This window comes from Lepisma saccharinum, chromosome 9 (assembly GCF_977018435.1).
Source record: "Lepisma saccharinum chromosome 9, izLepSacc3.1, whole genome shotgun sequence".
Taxonomy (NCBI): Eukaryota; Metazoa; Arthropoda; class Insecta; order Zygentoma; family Lepismatidae; genus Lepisma; species Lepisma saccharinum.
The window spans coordinates 49,846,411-49,872,037 of record NC_139237.1 but is presented as its reverse complement, the minus strand read 5'-3'; the positions used below and the strand labels follow the sequence as shown (position 1 = coordinate 49,872,037).

At 36.2% G+C, this 25,627-nt stretch overlaps 1 long non-coding RNA gene across 1 annotated transcript in view; it reads left to right on the top strand.

The window, feature by feature from the left end:
• LOC145992421 (uncharacterized) overlaps nt 1-23,213 on the top strand; it is a 42,986-nt gene extending 19,773 nt beyond the window's left edge. Inside the window, exons 2-3 of the long non-coding RNA XR_014442164.1 lie at nt 17,243-17,299; nt 23,128-23,213. This is a non-coding gene — a long non-coding RNA (uncharacterized LOC145992421). The remainder of the gene's footprint in view (nt 1-17,242; nt 17,300-23,127) is intronic.
• The last annotated feature ends 2,414 nt before the right edge of the window (nt 23,214-25,627 follow it).

Genomic DNA, 25,627 nt, shown 5'->3' with positions numbered 1-25,627 from the left:
TGGCTTTTTTGCGAGGGTGATTATTCCTGTGTGTCTGTTTATCATCTTTGTCTAAAAAATATTCCTCGTTATTGCCGTGATTAACCTAGGGAGAGACCAAAGCGACTGAAATAACAAAAGTACAGAAAATGCAAGACACATCTGCGTAGGCATGTTATACCTTGGGAATTAGCAATCTGAAAATTAACTTGCGTTTCAGTCGACTACTTGCGAAAGAGTTTCGTGTTGTCTCGTTTGGAGTGTTGGTTATCGTGTTGAACTAGCATGCGCGCAACCCGAGTTCGATCCCAGCGAAAGGAAAGTTTTTTTTTGTATAATTTCATCCAATCTTTTTATAAAACTGAGGTTTCTGCAAGACCTTTTGAATTGCATGCCACTTCGTATGTTGGTAATCTGAAAGCAGCAAAGATGAAAATTTGATGTTCCGAAGCGACGATGTATTTGTGTATGTGTTGAAAAAACGCAGTTATTTATTAGCGAAAAGCATGCAGCCACGTGATCATTGAGAACGCTTCCTAGTTGTCAGTGCTAATATGGCAGTAGCTACAGTCTGTCAACACACACCAACTTTCACGTTCCCCGTAAAATGATTACCTTTCCACGTTTCAAAATCATGAGTGCTGTCTAAAGCAATACTTTGATACTTGCGTTTGCATGTTCGAATCTAAAGTAATATCAAAATTTTTTACCCAGCAAATTACATTGAAACCATTAATAACTGTTTGCAATGTTATATTGATATCATATATGGAAAGAATAAAAATGGAGAATTTCGCTTAAAACAACTTATAAATATATTAAATTATGTGGATACCTGATGTGAAACGTACGATGCACGATCGGAGAGCCTGAATGTTGCATTGAAAACTGCAGAGAACAATGACTGACTTTTGAACAGTGAAAGGTTTTTCAACGCTCCAATGGGATTTTATTTATAACTATAAATAAACAATCCAGAAGGACACAGGTTGGTATGATGAACTAAATTGTAAACTAAAAGTTTTAATTGAAGAAACAAAACACGTTCACGGTTAAAAATAGGGCATTCAATTTCAGGCACATTACACTAACTGAAAGACTATTTTCAAAATAGTATCACCCGTTTTTCACCTTTTTCTCACTTGTCACACATGTCAATTTCCTCTATATTCTCTGTATTCTCATTGGGACAAACACACACATCCATGCTCGAACCGAGTATTGGTAAGTTTGATACGCGGTTTAGACACAAGTGATTGGAATCCCACTTTAAACTATAGATCCAGTTTTCTTACTGTGGATAAAGTGGACTTGAAAAGAAAAAAAAGTAGAGGAGAAGCGCCTGAACGTTTCGATGAGTTCCAAGTGCCTTGATGAGGCGAAGCTATAACATGATTTTCAAGTGGTCAAGTAGCCTCCATGGTAGCGGAAAGAAGACTTTGGGTTCGATTCCAGTTTTATTGCTTTTTAAATAACTCGAGCAACTAATTATTGCATTTTATTTAATAAATTATTGGAGTAAAGGTTAAATACATTTTTACTTTATTGGTTTGAGTTGCTGTTTTAAGTCCACTTTATGCACAGTAAGGCTAATCGGGACTGGACCTACAGTTTAAAGTGGGATCCGAACCACTTGTGCCTCCATCGGGTATCGAACCCGGGACCCTTTGATTACAAGGCAATGATGCTACCAATTTTTACTTTATTTTTGGGTTGAAATCTTTACCGTTTTAAATTTTATTTGTAAAAATTATTTTTTACTATAGTTTTTTTCACATGTCTCATCATTTTACAAACATACTCAAAAAATGTTATGCCTAGCGAAAAGTATATATTTCTTTCGAGAAAATAATCCAGAAATACATATAATACTATTCACAAGAAATTATCGTAATCGTTTGGAAAACAAAATTCAATTCAAAATTCAACAATTCGCACAGCAAATAAAATAAGAATGTTCGCAATAAATAAATTGAAATATATAATCGCTCCAGTTAAGAAAAAAATTGGAGGCAATCAAACTGGAATCGAACTCAGTATCTCCTGCGTGTCAAACTAACACGCTACCACCACACCACCTGGTCTTCTGTCAGTAGGACAATATAATCGTCTTGTGAGTAACGCTTGCTAAGTTTCTAATCTTTGAAGCTCTTGTAATTTTTGTTGTGTGTCACGGAGTTATGTTTACTTTAACATTTGAGCACACAATCCAAACATACGTAAATTTTGTACACAGAAAACATGGGTTTTCTGCACATAATTACGGAGCATGCGCTCTGTCAAGGACTAGAAGGAACCTCGCAAAAGTTACCGAAGCTTCTCTGCGGTGCTGACAGGTGGCCCCGGAGTCACGTAGTATCAGTGCTTATCAGTCGACATGACCTTGTGCCTGCAGAACCAGCACACTGAAATGAACGAAGGTATTTTACGTGATTTGTAAGCTGGAACAAAACACGCCACGCGTTACAACAGACAGAGGTTTGCCTTAAGCTTTCGGACAGACAAACCACACTACGCATACAGACAGAGTATAATGTAAGATAAAAGGAAATTATTTCTCCGTCTCCTCAAAGGGCAATTTTATTGCCTTTTTCTTTGGAGTTATTTGACCACAGAAACGGATTATATTATAATAATAATCCTACAGCGCAACAGCCCAATATTGGGCCAAGGCTTACCTACCGACTGCTGGCCTCCCTCCCACGCGGGCCACCAAGGGGGCGTGGAGATCTACAGCCAGACTAGGGGGACGGGTGGTCGGCCCGACCAAGCCCTAGCCGTTATAGGACTTCGCGACCGGAAGAAACAAAGGCTATCCTTTTTAAAGATTTCACTGAATAATTGTTATTTGATTAGGAAACTAAAAATGACTCAGTATTCCTATGCAGTACACAAGAGATTCTAAACGCACTCTAAAACATACTACTGTTCGTTTCAACGTATTATTTCAACAAACAAGACACAAAATAAAGGGCATGCTCAAGAAAAAATATGTTTCTGTGATTATCAAGTGCATTACGTGGTTAACATCAAGTTTGGATCTGCCAGTTATCCAAATATTATTAATTTTGAAAATAGTCTTTTAGTTAGTGCAATGTGCTTTCACTGTTCATAAGTCAGTCATTGTTCTCTGCAGTTTTCAATGCAACATTCAGGCTCTCCGATCGTGCATCGTACGTTTCACATCAGGTATCCACATAATTTAATATATTTATAAGTTGTTTTAAGCGAAATTCTCCATTTTTATTCTTTCCATATATGATATCAATATAACATTGCAAACAGTTATTAATGGTTTCAATGTAATTTGCTGGGTAAAAAATTTTGATATTACTTTAGATTCGAACATGCAAACGCAAGTATCAAAGTATTGCTTTAGACAGCACTCATGATTTTGAAACGTGGAAAGGTAATCATTTTACGGGGAACGTGAAAGTTGGTGTGTGTTGACAGACTGTAGCTACTGCCATATTAGCACTGACAACTAGGAAGCGTTCTCAATGATCACGTGGCTGCATGCTTTTCGCTAATAAATAACTGCGTTTTTTCAACACATACACAAATACATCGTCGCTTCGGAACATCAAATTTTCATCTTTGCTGCTTTCAGATTACCAACATACGAAGTGGCATGCAATTCAAAAGGTCTTGCAGAAACCTCAGTTTTATAAAAAGATTGGATGAAATTATACAAAAAAAAACTTTCCTTTCGCTGGGATCGAACTCGGGTTGCGCGCATGCTAGTTCAACACGATAACCAACACTCCAAACGAGACAACACGAAACTCTTTCGCAAGTAGTCGACTGAAACGCAAGTTAATTTTCAGATTGCTAATTCCCAAGGTATAACATGTCTACGCAGATGTGTCTTGCATTTTCTGTACTTTTGTTATTTCAGTCTCTTTGGTCTCTCCCTAGGTTAATCACGGCAATAACGAGGAATATTTTTTAGACAAAGATGATAAACAGACACACAGGAATAATCACCCTCGCAAAAAAGCCAGAACTCAGAGTCTGGAACCTTCGACGCGAGGTGTGTTTCTTGTTCTAACTATATCTGTGTGTTTTCGTTAGATTCATGGTATTTCGTGAGTTGATATGAATAAAGTAAATAAATAAGACAAGTAGGTGGAAGGGACTGGAGAATCGTAGCTACGGAACCATTGAGAAGATATCTATCGCCTAGATAGAGAATCTCTATATCCCCTTGTGATAGAGAACTTATTAGAAGAATGAAAATACAGATTAAACGAACAAATTCGAGGTGTATCCTTTCGTCAAAATGCCTAGAAAACAATAGAACATACTTCTTCACTAATAGAAAAGAATAAAAAAAATTGTCCTTGGTGGGGATCGAACCTAGATCTCACTGGTGAAAGCTCTGTACGCTAACCAACACTCTATCAATAACACCATGCTTTCTTTTTTCCAGTCAGTCTGTTTCATTCCTCAACACCTGAAGACGAAAATGCATCTTAATTTATCTCATAATTGTTTCATTGTCTATTAATAGAAACCACGTATGTCACAAATAGACGCATTCTTTCTGTGAAAAATCCAATGTTTCGCACATCGTGCTTCTCCATTTACTGTTATTTGGACATTCAATTGGAAGTTAAAACTTAGCTTTGTGTGTTTGTTTTCACGTGCATGTCTGTGAGATGAATGGTGTGAACGTGTGTGCGATGTTTTTCTGGGCATTATTTTCGTTCAAAGCATTAATATAATTGTAAAATATGGAATTTACTGTAATGTAAGGAGTGAAAATATAAACCCAGTCCGTCAGGTTCGTTCCCAAACAACATTAAATAATGGAACGTAACGTGGACCGAGTATTATTCCATGTCGAGAACACGAGACATTACGATCGACAATCTTCATCTCGTATTTCTCTTTGGCATCACTACTCAATTTACAGAGATGTATACCCGTGACTGGTATACAGCCGCAGAATTGCAATGCTGGTTGGGTTGTCTAGTCGCAAGGCGCTTGGTGGTCAGACATGGATGGCTTGTTTCAGTGCTTCTTCAATAAGGTCGTTACAAGCCAGAAGTGTCCGTGACTGTACTTGATACATTCGAATCTGGGATACATGTTGCTATTGGTTCTTGTATTGTTTCGAAATCTGCGTAAATTACAAATGGATGTTGTACTAATGATTTATAATTACTAAATTTATATTTTTGGATGGAAGTTTGTAAGTCCCAGGAGGGTAAAGAAAACAATATTTAATATGTTCCTTTAATTTCTCTTCACGTGTTTTCCCACCTCTTCCATCAAATTTTAAGAAGCATCGATCACATCAGTGGCGATTTCTCTGGGTGTGTAAGTCGTGTGTCAACGGCCAAAGGAAAATTAAATAAAGAATAAAGAAGAAAGTATCTGTACTTTTATAAATTACGATTTTGAGCGTTTTTCTTCAATTGTCAGTTTCGAGCTCCCGGTATTTTACGAACACGGTGCAGGGCGCAGTGGTTGTCAGGCAGGCAGATCGGTCCTGGACTGCCAGGACGTTGGAGAGGAAATACGACGTCTTACCACTGCCAGAACATAGGATGACCGCGCATGCGCACCCTGTCACCCACCAGCATGGTTACCTTCTCAAGGCGTTGTATTTGTTTCCAACGATTTGGCTTTCATTCACCCCGCGTTCCGCATTGTTTTGCTCCTGATTGTTGTGCATTATTTTTTAAACGTGTGGTGTGAAGTGATGTGATTATTTTAAGATGGAGAATAGTGCAAAAGTATTTAAAGAATTCCTCTTCTTCGCTTTCGTATTCAGAGAAGAAGCAAGTGATTGACAATGGTCGACCATGTCCGAATCTCACGATGTCAACATGTGTTAAATGAAAAAGTGGTGCTGGAAAAGGTTTTGAGAGACATTTTCGAAAATAACTCTATGAAATTTCAGACTGGCTTTGCGGGTGTGATGTGGTGAATAAATTTTACTGTTGGATATGTTTATTATTCTCGACTAAAAAAGGTGTTGGGAATTATCAAGGGTATGCGGATTTGAATCATCTCAATACTGCAGTAAAAAAACACAGTGAGTCTGAATTGCATCTTTTATTGTTTCTTTAAATTTAGTAGTTTTGTTGCCACCCCTACTAGAATTGACGTTCTTTTGGATACTCAACGAAAAGCTGAAATAGAGCTACACAATGAAAAAGTAAAAAAGAACAGGGAAATATTAAAGAGGTTGATTAACGCCGTCTGCTATTTAGCAAAGCAAGAACTGCCATTCTGAGGCCATGAGGAAAATACAGCATCTCTAAATAAGAGCAATGACATGGAATTCCTTATTGCAAGTTCCGAGTTTGATCCCTCATTAAAAGAATATTAATTAAATTCTACAGTTTTTCGCGGTACTTCGGCAGGCACTCAAAATGATTTAATATAAATTCAGTTTCGGATATTCTGAGAAATGAAATCTACAATGAAATTCAAAACACAGACTTTGTGGCTATCATGGTTGATGAAACATCAGACATTAGCAATAAATCTCAGGTGTCAACCGTGTTACGTTTTTTTTTTCGGCCTCACAGAAAAAAAGTCATTGAAAGATTTCTTGGTTTTTATGACATGAGCGCCCATAAAACTGCAGGAGCTCTTTTTAGTCACGTGACTGAAATAATGGATAAATATAAGTGTGGGGATAAATTAATTGCCCAGACATACGATGGATCTTCTGTAATGAGTGGTCATTTGAATGGCCATCAAAGTAAAGTTCTGGAAAAGTATCCGAAAGCTTTTTTACGCATTGTTATGTTCATGTCATGAACTTGGTGCTGCAACAATCGTTAGAATGTAACAAAGAGCTTAAGGTGTTCTTAAATCACTGTCTACGTTTTTCTCTCATTCTCCAAAGAGGTTACACGAACTTTCTGCTTTCATGTCCAGAAAGCTCCCGTCATTAGCTCCTACCAAATGGAATTTTACCTCTAGGCTAGTGTGGACAGTCTATGACAACAGAGAAGCACTGCTTATGTTTTTTGAACATGTTAGTGAAAGTGGAGACTTCGATCATTTGACTGCAATGACTTCAAGAGGATTTTCTAGCTTCCTGAAGGATTTCGAAAATATATTTTTAAAAAAGGCTTTATCCAACTTGCTTGCCTTTTCAGACGTATTATTCAGTATATTGCAGTCTAAAAATGTTGATATTTTGTATTGCAGTAATTAAATAACTGAATTTCAACGAAAGCTGAAAAAGGAAAGTGAGAATTTCAAAACACTATGGAATTCTATAACTGGTGCAGTAGAAGAGGAAGAGGTTGTTGAAATGAAAAGGAGGCGACTGAACAACGAATCACAGAAAGACCACTGCCGGAGGCTTTACTTTGAAATCATTGATAATATCAGCAACCAGATAACAATTAGATTCGCATCATTTGAAAAATTGCAATATTTTGATTTACTAAATCCCACAAAACGGGGCTACTTGAATATACTTGAATAAAAGAGAAAACGTTCCTCACCATCTCGTACATAAATTGCAGGAAATTTATGGCAGTCTGTTTAATTTAACCAAACTGCAGAATGAACTTTATGTTTGGTATGCTTCCACTGAAGGATCAGAGAAAACACCAATTGAGACTGTAAATTATCTACTGGACACGAATCTAGTGGGTGTGTTTACGGAAATATATAAATTAGCAGTGTTGATCTCAACAATTCCTTCCACGACGTCATCTGTCGAGAGATCGTGCTCATCACTGAAGAGGATCCACACATTCTGCCGCTCTACTCAAACTCAGAACCGGATGACGAATTTAAGTCTTATCTCCATCGAGAAGGAATTACTTTATAAGCTGAGAGAAGGGGATAAATCCAAATTTTATGAGGCGGTGATCAGCGCATTTCTCTCTAAAGATAGAAGAATAGAGCTGGAATTCAAGTAACTGTAAGTAATGAGCAGTTGATATTTCAAAATTTAGCTTTTTGGAAGGATAAATGAAGGGTAAGGGGAAAATCCGGGAATGTGCATGTGAATTTTAGCGATTTTTCAATCAACGGGTCATTCTTATGTCCACGGTGTTTTTTGTAGGGGTGATGGGAGTTCCACCAACCCCTTTGGTTGCAAACTCGTGCTTTAAAAATTAATTGTATGGCGAAGTATTGAACATTAATTTTCTCGTTTAAACAGTCCTTGCTTCTCCTTAACCTTCAAATATATTAATATTTTAAATGAAGTATTTACTTCATTTAAAATAATTTATGTAATTTAATGTTTTTCTAAATATTTATAAATTTACGCCAAAAAGATACGGAGAAAATTTGTAATATTGGTTCACAATATTGCCAACGCCTTAAGTTCAGGGTCAGGATACGCCACTGGATCACATATTGCTATTTTATGAAGATCTGATGTTATTTGAGTATGTACCAATCTTGCAAGATCCTGTATGAGACAATAATGTTTCTTGTTTCTCTCTGTAACATATAATAATCTTATAATATGTCCACTATCTGCTGGTGGATAGTGACGCAGTACACAAATTTCATCTTTTTCATCAACACCATAAACATGTACAGCTATTGGTCGATTGTAGTATCCTTCATATTGTTTTTCAAATTGATTGATATCTCAGATATCTACTGGATATTTTATGCCTGACATAGGTTTTTTAAACTCTGCTATATATTCAGAATAATTGTAATTAGAGACACGATATTTATTGTGAGATGCTGGATGAAAATTTGCTATAAGACACCATAAAAAACATTTATAGTCATTATTTTGAATATTTATTACAGCATTCTTGTTTTTAATCTACTCGGGTAATTCAATGTAACTAGATCCACCCCCAAGAGGGATATATCTTGCTATTTTTAATTCAAGTTTATGGTTTGTATCACAAAGTGACCAACCCGAACCTCTTCCTTGGAACTGTTGTTATTTTAACTTAAGTTCTTCACATATTTTATCATAAATATCATACAAACAATTAATATCATTCTTGTGTAAAATTAACACACGGGTACGATGAATGTATTGTTGTTTTTCACTATGAGAATTTATATACATACAGATTAGATTAAAATATATTTTGAGAGAACTCATTTCAAGTTTATTTTAAATTGCATTTTTAATTTTTTCTTTCAGTTTAGCTAAAAAATTTGGAATATCTAAAGCTTCATCATTTATGTCTGATGGGGTATATATTTTTGTATACACAATTTCTTGTGTGTGGTATAATTTAATTTTTTGTTATTCATTTTTTTTATAATTTGTGTATATATATAATTATATATATTTTTTTAAATGTTAGGTTTTATATATATTTTTTTAATGTTTGGTTTTATATATTCAATTTTTTTAAAAAAAATGTTAGAATAATTTATACTTAATAAAAATTAATTATAAATTTTATATGTTATTAGTATTCTACACACCGAGGTACATATATATTTTTATATATAGCTTTTTCTTCCAAAAATATACACATGTACATTTTAGACGTAAATTAATCAGAATATACAGGGTGACTGGTAATTAGATGTATTCCCTGAAAGGGGTTAAAGTAGAGACAATTTGCAATAAATTTGACCATATGATATCCCGTCCGAAAATTAGTAGTTTTCGAGATAATCGAATTTCTTTTGTTTCTTTAAAAATGACAATTTTCCACATAAAAAGATGAATTGAGGAAAAAACAGCTCATTGTATGGAACTTATTTCAGCATTTTCTGATAGCTAACAAATAAGTGGTTCGTTGAAAAAAAAAAAAAAGGTTTTCCCAAATAACAATCACATGTAAGTACCGGGTGGGTCTAAACTTACAAGTGATGATAAAAAAATGCACTCTTAGTTTACTTGGCAACGTATTAATAACAAAAATGGTACGACACGAAGCGTACAAATTACTTTCATTACTTACTTGTGTCATCTGCTATCCAACAAGGTACAAATGTTGCTAACATTCACATTTGTATACAAGAAATAATACTTCATTCATCTTCATGTGAATGGAATCAATGAACAATACAATTAAAGAACATTACACGTCTTGCTCAAAGTGGGCACCTCCGTTACGAATGCAGGCACGCAGGTTCTTACGGACATTTGGTCTCGTAACTCGTGATGTGATGTTGTCTTTGATATGTTTACCAGCTGTTAAGATCCTCTCTCTGAGCTCTTCTTGCGAGTTTACCGGTGTCTTTTAAACTAATTCTTTCATGTGGCTCCAAATGTAAAAGTCGCAAGGCCCCCAAATCGGGAGATCGAGCAGGCCAGGGAATCGGGCCGCCTTGGCCAATCCATTTCTTTGGGTAATTTTCATCCAGCCACTGTCGTACGCCCAGGCAGAAGTATGGATGGGGGTCATCAACAATCATTTGATCGAGCCATTTTTCCTGCCCCAAATCTTAAATGGCATCAGTTATGAACATTTTTTGATGAACGGAATGGCAATGTTGTTGGAGGATGTGCCTCTAGCTACAAGACATGACATGATCTATCAGCATGATGACTGCCCAGCTCGATCCCCACGCCTTGCGACCTTTACATTTGGAGCCACATGAAAGAATTATTTTACAAGACACCGGTAAATTCGCAAGAAGAGCTCAGGGAGAGGATCTTAACAGCTGGTAAACACATCAAGGACACCATTACATCACGAGTTAAGAGAACAAATGTTCGTAAAAACCTGCGTGCCTGCATTTGTAACGGAGGTGCCCACTTTGAGCAAGACGTGTAATGTTCTTTAATTGTATTGTTCATAAATTTTGTCCTATATAAATGAGTAGTTGAACTTTGATAAAAAAACATAATTATTTTTTATGCTATAAAAATGGTAAAATTTGGATATTTTGGATACTTTGATAAAAAAACATAATTATTTTTTATGCTATAAAAATAGTAAAATTTGGATTTTTTGGATATTTTTCCCTTGGAAAATTAGCTGAAATTGAGACAAGATGAATAAATACAAAATAAATGTTTACAAACGAAGCAAATATCCTAATAACCGCAAGAAATGTTAATAGACACATAACAACCAAATATTATTTTTTCTAACCAAATTTTCAAGAGACATTTTGCTTTGTTTAGAACATTGAAAAAACATCATGGACTTCAAGGGAGGGAAATAGAGAGAGTAATATTTCAAACACGTAAGTCATTGAAGTTTTTTGTTACCAAACATAGCAAATAACTCCGTGTGATATAAACATCCTGTAAAACCTTAAGAGAAATATATAAAAACCTAGGAAAAGGTTTGATTTATGTGCATTAACCTAAAATAGGTTTTAACATGCAAAATTGGTTATTTTAGGCACAATAAAACTTAATCAGTTGTTGCGTTCTTTAATGAAACGCTGACGTAAATTGATATTTCTTATTTACCTGCAAATGAAAAAGTAGGTTCAAATCCAAGGTCTAGTAATTACCAAGCAATATTTGAGATTTAAAACTTGAGTCTATTGTTCCCGAAGTAGTGAGTGGCAGACTATCTTTGTGAAACTTGTACAGTGTCTCTCAAAAGTTTTAGGACAACGACATTTTAAACTAGGCAACCCAATTTACACAAGGCGTTGGTGGGTTGCGTGTACAGTTAGGCTCAATTTCAGGGTTGCCACATGCACAATAGATATTTATAAAATACGCGAAATAAATAAAAACAAGTATTATCGTATGGAATTATTAAAAATATCACTATTATATCGCAAGTGACAAAATTCTTTCTCAAAGAAAAAAAATAGGTTTTCTAGTATTTCATTGCTGATGAGTCTACAGAAAGGAAAAGAGGTGATAGAAAACGAAAGGTGACAAAGAAGAGGAGAAAGAGAAAGCGATAGGAGAAGAGGAAAAGTAGAGGAGAGAAGAAAGAAAGGATAGACGAGGAGAGGAGATGTCGTGAGGAGAATGGAAAAAGATTCTAGGAGAGATGAGGAAAATGGAGCAAAGAAGAGAAAAGAGAAGAAAAACGAGATGAGAGAAGAGGAGACGAGAAGAGGTGAGTGGAGAGTAGAGTAAAGGAGAGAAAAGAGAAGAAGGAAAAGACGATTGCAGTGGAGTCGGAAATCTAAGACAGGAAAGGAGATACGAGGAGTGGAGATGAGTGGGATAGAGATAAGATGCGAGTAAAGTAGGGAAGGCGATATGAGATAAAAGCAGAGCAGAAGGAGGGAAGAAGAAGGAGAAGGAGAAGGAGAAGAGAAGAACAGAAGGGACTGAAGAGAAGAGGTAGTTGTAGAAAATATCGTCTCAGCGTCAAGAATTGATGCATTGGTCAAATTATCGACATGAAACATTCAATAACATTTTGAAATGTATTGGAGAATGTATTAGATCGGTGCGAAATGCCTTTTGGCTTAGTTCAGAGCAAGATAAAATCTTCCATGTAAGATCTTTGATTTTACCTGCGATTATACCACTAAAAACATGAATGTAATTTTAATATTTATAAGAATTATCCAATTTTTGTCCACTTCTCGGTTCGTTGAAATGGAGATTTTGTAATTTAATATTTCCCCTCCCTCCATCGTTAATTCCAAACTGAATCATTCCGTTTGACATGGCGTGGACAATGAACACAATGGGATAAGTCTAAAACTTACGAAAATTTTCTGCCACCGGAAGGGTTTGAACCTACGACCATCAGATTGACAGTCCTGAACGGTAAACACTACCCTACAAACTTTCTCTCCTGAAAGTAAGTAGAAGGAGCTGACCAATGTGAAATGTAGATGCAACTCTCCTCCTACATGTAATGTGCAAACAATACTTGTTTGTAACAAAGAAATCGAAGGTAGTACGACTCGGCGAAAACATTTATGGAGAATTGCACATGATGAAAACTTTTCATTCTATATTTGCGGAGGTTTCCTTGCATTGAACTCGAGTGGGAAAAGGGGTAAAATTAGTATGTTCTGAATTGCCACAAATATAAATAGTTATTTCATTAATATTTGTCAATGTCTTTGAAGCAGTACACAATTATCGTTAGAGTATCATAATTCACGATCGTATACATGAAAATATCCATTTGAACGTGTGTCAATTCATTTTTTTTTTTTTATAAATTCCATATGCAGAACAATGTAGCCACTATACACTGCTATTACAAATAATGTTACCATACTCTTATTTAATAGAAGGGGATTTAGAAGAAAGAAAAAGGAACACCTAGTATGGAGGATCGAACCTGGGACCGTTAGCAGTCCAACCGAGTACTGTAACCACTACACCACGCCCTTACCTTCGATTGAAGAAACAATTTTTAAGTATTCTGTCCCTCCTATATTTTAAATGTCGTAGGGTATACATGTAGTTGAACTTTTACTTTAATTTTGAATTGCTTTCTTGTAGTATAGCAGATATCTTCGAGATATAATTTTCTAAGTGATGAAGAAAACGAGAATATTGGTAGTTGTGAAAATGCGAGTTATTTCTTCTTATTATTGTGATTAGACATTATTAATGGAAAATATCTAGAGGCTTGAACATTGCAGGACAATATTCTTTTCCTGCGATACTGGAACAGACTAAATGCTTGTTTCCTGACGCAAGTCTCGTGTTCAGAAATGTATTTGCTGTTGCGTAAGGTAACATGAAACAATTACAACAAGCGGAAAATTTTATTCATAAAATCACTTCACATTTGACAGTATTAGTCAAGAGAGACTCGTGGGACACTGTGTTAAGGTGCTGGAGTAAATCCTTCTTATTTTTCTTCCTCGAAGAACAACAATTTTTAAAGTACAGCAACAGTCGTTCCGCTCTTTCTTATTTCTTTTAAATTCTTCCACATTCCTTTATTTGGGTTAAAAATAAATAAAAATATTGCTTGCATTTCTGACATTGACGTAGACCAGGCCCGTACGCAGGATTTCTTTGAGGGAGGGGCCAGACCGAAATTTATATATATTTTATTATATATTATACATATATATGAGAGAGAGAGAGACACACACAGATATTACAAAATAATTCAAATAGTGCGAGCGCCATTGAAAAGTCATGATAATTCTATGTTTAGAAAAAATATATTTATAAATTAAATGTTGCGTACTAGGAATTATTATTACAATAAAGAACATGTCTAATTGTGAGTTAAGGAAAAAAAATAATAAAGAGACATTCTCAAATCACGATTGCAGTTCGAAAAATTCGATACAGGGATTGAAAGTAACGCACTGTCCTGACTAAATCGGTGAATCGGACGTCTGCTAGCCTTGCATTATGAAACTAAAACCATCCAATATTGCAGCCTGAAGACTTTTGCGCAAGAAACAGAATAATTAATGTAAAAACAAAATTGAAATGTTTACACATTTCTAAAATCGACGATGTTATTTACGTAGTTATTGATAGGTTCACATTTAAATATTTCAGGGTTCGAGGGGGCATGGCCCCCATGCCTCCCCCCCCCCCCTGGGTACTGGCTTGACGTAGACAGTGGGAGACAAATTTGGAGAATCTTTCTATTAAATTTATTATTTACATCCACATTATGCTCAGATAGGTTTATTGACAATCGTGAACTTTTCGTTTAATAGATAATATTTGGTTTTAAACGACGGGAGAACATTGGTCTAATTTCCTTTCTTGCTCTTTTGAGAGAATATATACTTCTACTAGCAATCGCGTTCGGAAACGGTGAAAAAAAGTGACTTGGTTTTCAAAGGTAGACAAGCTTGGTAGTGTAGCTTGCTCGCGATCAAAGTGACTCACTCACGCTATTCAAGGCCGCTTCTTATCGCAAAACAGTGTGCGTCCATGCACAGTGTCTGCACCCAGCAAGTTACAAGTGACCAGAGTCGTATTTTAAAGAAAATCTGAAGAATGATAGATTTCATCAGAGGCGGCTAGGTGGGCACTAGCTCAACATGCAATAGTTTAAGTGATAATTTCTGACAAACAAGAAACCTTATTGAATGATTATTGGGATAACTATTGGGATAGTAATACGTGTATCCGCTCCTTTTTAACAATGTAAGCTCGAAGATAATCTGTATTCCATTTGTTTATATTGGCAACTTGGTCAACCGGAGGTTATTATAAAGAACTATTTCGTAGATGTTCATGTAACCGTAATAAAATTACAAATAAAATATATTCACAAGGTTAGATATACTAACAACGAAGAAATCAATTCAGAGTTAAATTTCAAATGCATGCGTATAGAGTAATTCTAGAAGTAGAGAGCTATATCAAAGTATTGAACTTATTTTTGCAGGATAACGTTTACAATATTGACGCGACAGAATAATTAAGAACTGTTGCTCCAAGGGGAAAAAAGGGTGTAGTGCATTGGTTAGAGTTCTTGAAAGCATTGATTGCGGTCCCAGGTTCCATCATCCATACTAGGTGTTCTTTTTTTCTATTTTCTAAATCCCCTTCTATTAAATAAGAGTATGGTAACATTATTTGTAATAGCAGTGTATAGTGGCTACATTGTTCTGCATATGGAATTTATAAAAAAAGATAAACAAATAAATGAATTGACACACTTGCAAATGGATATTTTCATGTATACGATCGTGAATTATGATACTCTAACGATATTTGTGTACTGCTTCAAAGACATTGACAAATATTATTGAAATAACTATTTATATTTGTGGCAATTCAGAACATACTAATTTTACCCCTTTTCCCACTCGAGTTCAATGCAAGGAAACCTCCGCAAATATAGAATGAAACGTTTTCACCATGTGCAATTCTCCATAAATGTTTTCGCCGAGTCGTACTACCTTCGATTTCTTCGTTACAAACAAGTATTGTTTGCACATTACATGTAGGAGGAGAGTTGCATCTACATTTCACATTGGTCAGCTCCTTCTACTTACTTTCAGGAGAGAAAGTTTGTAGGGTAGTGTTTACCGTTCAGGACTGTCAATCTTATGGACGTAGGTTCAAACCCTTCCGGTGGCAGAAAATTTTCGTAAGTTTTAGACTTATCCCACTGTGTTCATTGTCCACGCCATGTCCACCGGAATGATTCAGTTTAGAATTAACGATGGAGGGAGGGGAAATATTAAATTACAAAATCTCCATTTCAACGAACCGAGAAGTGGACAAAAATTGGATAATTCTTATAAATATTAAAATTACATTCATGTTTTTAGTGGTATAATCGCAGGTAAAATCAAAGATCTTACATGGAAGATTTTATCTTGCTCTGAACTAAGCCAAAAGGCATTTCGCACCGATCTAATACATTCTCCAATACATTTCAAAATGTTATTGAATGTTTCATGTCGATAATTTGACCAATGCATCAATTCTTGACGCTGAGACGATATTTTCTGCAACTACCTCTTCTCTTCAGTCCCTTCTGTTCTTCTCTTCTCCTTCTCCTTCTCCTTCTTCTTCCCTCCTTCTGCTCTGCTTTTATCTCATATTGCCTTCCTTACTTTACTCGCATCTTATCTCTATCCCACTCATCTCCACTCCTCGTATCTCCTTTCCTGTCTTAGATTTCCGACTCCACTGCAATCGTCTTTTCCTTCTTCTCTTTTCTCTCCTTTACTCTACTCTCCACTCCCTTCTTCTCGTCTCCTCTTCTCTCATCTCGTTTTCCTTCTCTTTTCTCTTCTTTGCTCCATCTTCCTCATCTCTCCTAGAATCTTTTTCCATTCTCCTCACGACATCTCCTCTCCTCGTCTATCCTTTCTTTCTTCTCTCCTCTACTTTTCCTCTTCTCCTATCGCTTTCTCTTTCTCCTCTTCTTTGTCACCTTTCGTTTTCTATCACCTCTTTTCCTTTCTGTAGACTCATCAGCAATGAAATACTAGAAAACCTATTTTTTTCTTTGAGAAAGGATTTTGTCACTTGCGATATAATAGTGATATTTTTAATAATTCCATACGATAATACTTGTTTTTATTTATTTCGCGTATTTTATAAATATCTATTGTGCATGTGGCAACCCTGAAATTGAGCCTAACTGTACACGCAACCCACCAACGCCTTGTGTAAATTGGGTTGCCTAGTTTAAAATGTCGTTGTCCTAAAATTTTGAGAGACACTGTACCAGCTACGCTTTTAAGCGGAGGACGTTTCAAATTTGAACCAGATTTCTATATTTACAATAGCTGTAAATGAAGTCACTCAGACATTTAATATTACATGTTTTCAATTGTGCATTTAAGGTGTAACCAATTTATGGTTTATTTTATTTTTTAAATTAACAGTTTAAACTTAACCAAACATGTGGCTGAAAATAGTCTTAAGACTACATTTATGTACAAAATGTGAAGTATATCTCTGAGAATTAATTTTTTTCTTCAATGTAAGCATTTCGAATTCTTTCAGGGAGAATGCCAATGTGTGACACAATGGCAGGCTTCTACTGTGTTCAAGACAATTCACGTATGTACACAAAATGTTATGCGAGGGTCATTTCATAAATATTGCATAAAGTGGCAACACTGTGGAGTGGATTGTACGATCGGAGTAAAAATTACGCCACTTACAGTTGAAGGGTCTCGAAAGAGCGCATGTGTTCATCACTTCCCTAGCAATAGGAAGTAACGCTTGTTAGCTGGACCTAGAACAAAAACAAATGGAGGGTTGAACTAGTTAAATCATTTCGATGAAATTTTGGATATATAAAATAGAGCTTAATACGTAATTATATTGCCCTATTCTCATCATATATCCCCTAAGGCCGGCTTTAGACGAAAGCATTTACTTTAACATTTTTACTAGCATGCTTCCAAAAAACCTTATAGCATGTTATGAAACATTTCGGTTAGCTGTTGCGATTACAGTGTATAATGCATACAGCACGAAAGGCACATCGAGTTACACTATCACGTATGGTGAGTGCACGGTGTTTACAATTGAAAAAACTAAAATATTCTTACATACGTGGACAGTAAACGCTGTAAAGTATGTAGTGTCACTCGGGGGAATATGCCCCTCGTGGTTAAATGCCCACCCCCTCGTATCTCGCGCAATGTTAATGTTATGGCAACTCTGCGACTCTTGTTTGAAAACGCCCTCCGTGGTGAGACGAGGTAGCAGGTTTGGAGCTTGTGAGAAGAATCTGAAGCCATGCAGGGTTAATTTCATTTGGTAAGAAGACAATTTTTGAGGTAATAATTTTTTGGACATTGTTGTATTAACAGTGTGCAATAATATTCCCAAGAGAGAATGAAACTGAATTATATTGGTGTAAAGATCAAGAGTCACGGAAACATATCTGCAGAGTGAAACTGCCGCATTGTGCTCAGAGTTGCCAACCAAGTGATTCAATTTTCTGCTTGTAGCTGTGGGGTGATATGCCCATAGAAATTAAGTACAATATGCCCATGGGCATTACTATGATAAGAAAGGACCACAATGTGACTGGATCCAGTGCATTCGTTGGTTGTAGTATGTGGATTCATGAAATATGTACCAAATTCACGTGCATGTGTCCAAAGTGCAATGCAATTTCTCACAAATGTAAACAGTAAAAGAGGCTATGGTATATTCAAAATAAATGTTGTTAGAAAATATGCTTGTCTGTACAAATGATGTTCTGTTTACGAAACAAACGTTAATAATCTTCCAGTTAATGCTGTGTATTATTTTCCTGTAAATATGTCATGTCAAGTATTACAACAATTGTTTCTTGTATTGTTTATTTTTTTATTTATTTATTTGAAAAGTCCTGAATACAGAAAAATCCATTTTACATCAGGATATCAACTGGAAAAGAAATAAACAAAATAATAAGATGGACACATACACACACATATACATATATAACAAGAATAATAACAACTAGGGCAAAAATAATAATATTTATACTTCAGCTGCTTTATGCACGCCGTTCTGTAAGTCTGCTTTGATAAATGGAAGCCCGGAGCGTCTTTTAATGAGTTGTAAATGGTTTGTAGCCTGTAGAGAAGTGATCTTTGTTCTAAGGATAGCCTTGAAGATTTAATGTAAAAGAAGTTGTTGCATTTGCTGTTGGGACGTGGGATTCTGATATTAAGAAGTGGCAAGAGTTCGCTGGTGAAAAGTTGTCCTTTAATGATTCTGAAGAGTAGTGTTAAATCTGAGAGTTGACGGCGAAGAGAAAGGTCATGAATTTGTAGAGTGGATAGAATTTCTTGTTTGGAGAAGTTTGCAAGAGCTGGGCATCTGTGTTTGACTATTCTGACGAAGAAACTTACTACTTTGTTTGTTTTCTTTAAATTGAGAGAGAGAAACACAGGGGCCCCAGAGAACTTCCTTGGGGCACACCGGAAACTACAGGAAGCCATGACGAAGAGCAACCAGATACGATAACTTTTTGCTTTCTATTGTGCAAGTAAGATGAAAGTAGTTTAAAAAGAGCTCCGTGAATATTGAATCTATTTGATAATTTGTGGATGAGTTGCGTGTGAGAGATAGAGTCAAAGGCTTTGGAAAAGTCTAAGTATACGACATCCATGTCTTGCTTGGCATTCAGGCAGTTAACTGCTTTGGTAAGCAAGCAAGCAAGGTTTGTGTCACAGAAAGCATGAGGGAGAAAACCGTGTTGAGTGGGAGAGAGAATCGCAGAAACATGTGCAAGGATACGATTAGAAATTATTTTTTCAGCTAGCAGTGCAAGTGCAGGAAGTAAGGAAATCGGCCGATAGGAAGTGACATGGGTTTTGTTTCCGTGTTTGAGGATAGGGACTATATTTGCTTGCTTCCATGTACAAGGAAACACACCTTCGGAGAAGCATTGGGCATTTTACCCCTAATGGGTGGGCATTTTACCCTTAACACGGGGTGATTTGCCCAAATTGACGTTCATCTGTTTATTTTTCTATGGTTATTTTGTTCTAAGACTTACAGTAATAAAACTTACAGGTAACAATAACAAAACATGTAGCTTTCATTTGATATCCTTTTTATTGCGACACTCCTTCATTTAGCGAAGCTATAAACCGCCAAAAAAAAGTTGGGCGTATTTCCCCGAGTAGACTCTATTTAATCAACGCATTCTTTTGCACCTAAAACCATTTAATACGAAACTTTATTCCTCTCGGTTGAATAGTTATCGTATTTTATAAATGTGAAGTGATACATTGTTTACATCTCACTCGGCCGCCATTACATCTGTATTCGTGACCTAGAGGTCGCTTTTGATTGGTTATGCTACGAAAAATGCTACGGAAATAGGACCGATCCTATCCTTGAGAAATGCCATGAAATATGTCATGGAATCTGAAATGCCATAAGATTTTTCACTTTATACGGTAGCATTTTGATCATGGCATAAATATTAAGAAAAATGGTAAGGAAAATGCTTTAGTCTAAAGCGTGCCTAACACTGCGTAAACTCATTTTTCATGCTGCATTAGCTCGAAATGAGATTGTAACTGGCCACTCGTGTGTACATTGCATTCGAGTAAATGAACTACCCCCTTACAACATATTCTCACCTCCCTCCCTCCGTCAATTTACCCTGGCGTCGTCACTGCAAGAAAGTGACAGCGGTCTAACTCCAGGCTCTTTATGTTAATTCGTGTATGAGAAATGGATGTAGAAAAGTTATTCATTTGGTGATTTTTTTTAAAAAAGGCCTTTTTTAGGATCTTCTCTTTTCGGAGGAAAATTGCTAAACCTTATGTAGCAAGGGAAAGTAAACTGTCCTTGCCACCCCCCCCCCCCCAAGTGTTTTGGAACCTAATCGTCGCTGTCTGAGACACACGAATTCCAGTAAACAAAAGTGTTTTATTTATATTATATAAGTAGTATATATTATATGATATAATAGCGACAATGGTAGGAATACTACGAGAAGAATCTCATTCTGAAAATAAATACAGAGAATGTACAAGGTGCTGCATATAGATGGGAAACATTTCAAATGGACATTTCCTAACCACCATGTGTAATACATAATCAAGAACAGGATTTTTACAGCACTATTCATCGTTTACATATAACATTCCGTAGATGGGCACTAACTTGAGAAGAACATTCTTGGACTCTCGAGGTCATACTGTCCATTCGGTGGAGCAGCAAATCGGGACAGAATGGCCTCTATCTCCTTCTAGATGTTTCCCTTCAGTTCAGCAGTTGGTCGGCGATTAGGGGTGGGGCATGAAGAGCAGCCCCCCTCCCCCTATACACCTTTTTATGTCCCCGCACTATGGTCTCTTAATGCTAAGCCTTGTCTACCAGTGGATTTGACCCAAAATCATCTGCCCGAATTCCATTTTAAATATTATTCTTTCCAATTGCAGTAAGTAGAAAGTAAGCTGTCCTTGACACCTAATCGCCGCTACTGCGTACATACATTGTTAAACAACAAAAACAACATTTAACAAACGCAAGTGAACGAAACACTTCACAAAACAATATATTGCGTTCTCACCAATATCATAAGTAGAGCCCGGAAGTTCAGGCATTTATTTTCGTTAAAATAGGCAGGCAAAACGGCATTTATAATGTGGTAAATAGGCACTAAAAATTAGAAAAAGGCAAAATAAACCGAAAAAAGGCACATTTAGAAGTCGCTTACTTTTATCTATAATTTCTGGCAAAATGTTAAAATCTAAATTGGGAAGAGCATTTCAATTTTCTCCGTCTTGATTGCACATAACTACAAGGTGCTTTTTAAGTTCTCAACATTCATTGATAGTCGTCTGTCAGAGAGAATGTTTTTCATAATAGAAAATGATCTTTCTACTTCGACAGAAGTTATTGGAGCATACATAAAACAAGCTAATGTAGCTGGACTCATTTTGGTAACAGCATTTTCACCTTTTAGAATATCACAAATTGTTTTCAATTGTTTCAAGTCCTCATTTGCACTCACTACCCGTTATCACTTTTCCGCAACAGCTGACCCCTTTTCTTATGGCACTTCCATCATCTGCTGCATAGATTCCTCGAACATTTTCATGGATGCTATAATTGTAATTGTCTCTGGCAATGCACCATAATGTGCAAAAGTAAACTTGAATAGCACAGGAGTTTTTTCACTTCACGAATTGAAGTCGCTTCATTTTCTGGGAGAGCATCGATCAGCTCACTGATTTTTTGAAGGTTGTTAGCATAATATATAGCTGCTGATATCCAGGTTCCCTATCTCGTCAAGACTGGTTGCTGAGGTAAACTAAGCTCAATCGCAACTTCCTGAAATTTTCGGGTTCGAGAGGGAGATATCAGAAATATTTTCTTTGTGTTCGAAATCAACCTGTCCACTTCAGCAGTCAATCATGCACAAGAAATGTTAACCGAATGGCAATATCCTGACTCAGCATGAAATACTTTTTTCTCACACTTTTCTCCTTCAGCAATGTTGAAACATGCGTGAGTTCAATATTACTTAAATAAGGCGAAAATTATTCACATAATAAACGGAAGAAAAATAAATGCCAACAACGTTTTTTGGGAGAAAAATAATTTATATACACTTTTTTTTTAAAAAAATGTCAAATTTCATTGAAAAAGGCAAAAAAAGGCATTATAATTAAAAATATGCAGTGGGGTCCCAAATAGGCAAAATGAAAAGGCTTCCAAAACATTCGAAACAACATAAGAAACGTATATCCGGAAAAATTTTATCAATATATGCAGTAGATAAAAAGAGGCATTTTGCCAAACTTCCGGGCTCTAATTATAAGAAATGGAACACGTAAATTTAGGGGAACACATGATTCTGCATTAAACTGCATATCTCCTCAACCCCTGACTCTAAACACACGAAAGAAAAAAAAACATTCTTTAGAACAAATCATGATCTATGAATTTGGTCTAGTTACTTTAGGTCGTAAATTACGTAGTTTCTTATTTGTTGTTTTTTAGGTCGGAAACCAACTTTTACGCTAATTCTAAAAATTAAAGAAAATATTTGAATCTTTCTAATTCGATTAGGATTTATGGTAGCTCTATCAAACAAAAAAATAATTAAAAAAATTTTCTGCTCTTTCATTTTGATTTTCTTCACTTTTTGTGTACAATGCACCATTTTCGAGATATTATATTTTTTCATTTTTAAGGTAAATTTTTGCCGCCATTTTCCAAGATGGCGGATTTTTCCCAAACATTTGGATGTTCGATTTTTAGTATATTATTCACTATACCATTCCGTACAATCTGGCACAAAAAAACATTTGTGCTGCAATTATTTCCGACCTTTTTTCCCGTTCGTTTCCTCTACTATATGTACAAGGTTATTTTATCACATACCGGTATTCTAAATTTCTCTTCTTCTTTTTCAGATAAAGTAAACATCAGTGATTGTTTCTGCCTTCCGACATGTGAGAGACAAGAATACATTCCTATATACAATAAAATGACAAAGTAAGTATGAATATATAACAGAATGATAATCTTATAATATCATACTCTGAGAGAGAACCCTTATCAAGTTCTTGCCTTCACTCAAAACTTGCCTACTCTTCAAACCTCTCTTGGCACAATATGCTATGATTCCGTGGCGGCGATTAGGGGTGAGCGAGGGTAGCAGTTGCCCCCCACTTTTGCCCCCGCACTATGCTAAACCTTATCTACAAAGGGAAATATACTATATTTGCCCTTCCCCCCCGGTTTTGGAACCCAATCGCTGCCACTGCTCTGATTCACATGTAATGTTACTTGCACGTCGAACTAAATTTTGGACATATGTGCGCGCACTAGTAGTTAGCTTTCAATTGGGGGCAAGGGTGTTAAGAGAACTGTTGAAGAGGAAAAGGAGTTGTAAAAGAATAAACGTTGTGAAGTCCTGGTACCTGGTGCAAGTTGTGAAAACCTTTTCAGATTCCGAAGCACCAAATTCAAAGTATTTCTCGATTCCTGGTACCTGGTGCAAGTTGTGAAAACCTTTTCAGATTCTCGATCGCTTCACTCTCCATGAAAACCTTTGTGTAACCGAAAAGTCACAACAATTTCCTTCGGTTCTACTCACTGGTTTCCGGACAGTCAAAAATCCGGCCATGATGTCTGGGCACAATTTTGGATATCAGGAACTAAGCAGTGGCGCAGGAACGGGGGGTACAGGGGTGCATTGTACCCCCTCAAATTTTTGAAGGGGGTACTGTACCCCCTAAATCCGTAACTCGAGTTGTACCCCCAGCACCCCCCTTGGTAATATGACAGCAGACTCAAGGTGCTACTGTTAAAAGAACCTATTTTAAATTCGCCCAATAAAAAATTGAATATTTTTAATAACTTATAAGCATTATCTTCCTTACCATAGAAATTCAAACCATTGTAAACTGATTCTACTACATTGTGCTTGCTACTAGTTAGTTCATTGACCTATGTTCTTGAAAACATCTTTAAGGAGATGAAAATTGTTTAAAATGTGTGTGGAACGATGGAATCAGATTTGCTCTCAGAAAATCACGCTGCAGACGAATGCTCCTTTGCATAAGGGGGGTACACTTTTCTAAAGAGCTGGTCGCGTCGATTCGAAGATAAGATACAAATCTTCATCTGAAGAGTGTATGACTGACCCCATTTTCTTTTGAATATTTAAAATGGAATTTTCCGAAACGAAATACTTACCCGAACGAGACGAGACACGACAGACCAACTTGGGGGTACAATGTACTACTACTGTACCTCACCCATATTTTTCATAACTTTGGAAGAGGATGTTCGGAAAACTATACTTAAACCTATATACTGTATTAAGAGATTTTTTTATAAAATAGAGTCCCTAGGCTATCTGAGCATGAAATGGATCTAGAATGTGTTTTAATAACTTCAGATTGGAAACCGAAACAAAAATAAACACAAGCAAGAACGAGAAGAACCTCGCCACACATGAGACTAGATGAGGCTGTGACAATTGTAGACTCATCGCATAGGGATATCATTCCTAGGTGAAATTAATTTTTTCCTAGACATTTAAACAGGGTGCAATCTGCGATTTTATCAAAGGAGGGGACTTATTTTTACCTATGTATTAGGTATACTAATAATATAATTGGACATTAATTGCTTAAAATCTGATTTTGATATAGAATGCAACACAAACGCAATGCCATTTTAAGTTAAACCCTAAAGTCAAACTGTAAGAAAATTTCATTAGTCAGATGAATGCACGAGATAAATGAGACACTGCAGGTTCTATTGGTAGATTTTGGATTGGATTCACAAGGTCATTGAGTGAGATGGGAATGTTTGATTGATATATTTGGTTTATTTAACTTCGCATTTCTGTCACTTTTAGCTAATCGCGAAGATGAGGATGAGTGATGATATGATGGAATTGATGGACACTCACAAATAACATCCATGCCCAGGCTGGGATTGGAACCCGGGACCCCTGGCGTCATAGCGCGCTATGCTAACCCTTCCGCCACGGAGGCCGGCGAGGCGGGAATGTGTTTTGGATTTTCTTTGTAGATTAAAAATCTTCAAATGTGACGTACATGCTTTTGTTTACATTAAAGTTCACCTTTTCACATAAACAAGAAATTGACATGTCACCCTAAAACCACGCATGTATCTGCATTTAATACCACTCCACACGAAAAGAAATTTGATTGATTGAAAAAAAAATGAAAAAAATTGAGCGTATGCTTTCCTTGCTTTCTCCGAGATCTGAAGGATTTAGGTTTTATATATGTAATGATAGTACTTTCATGCCCGGTTCGCTCAACCATCTTTAAAACGTTCTTAACGAGTTGATAGTTAACGCATCACTAAAATCTTAGCAGCCTGTTAAACTTTTAATGTTCGCTCAAGCGATTTTATAGGCCCGTTAACTAA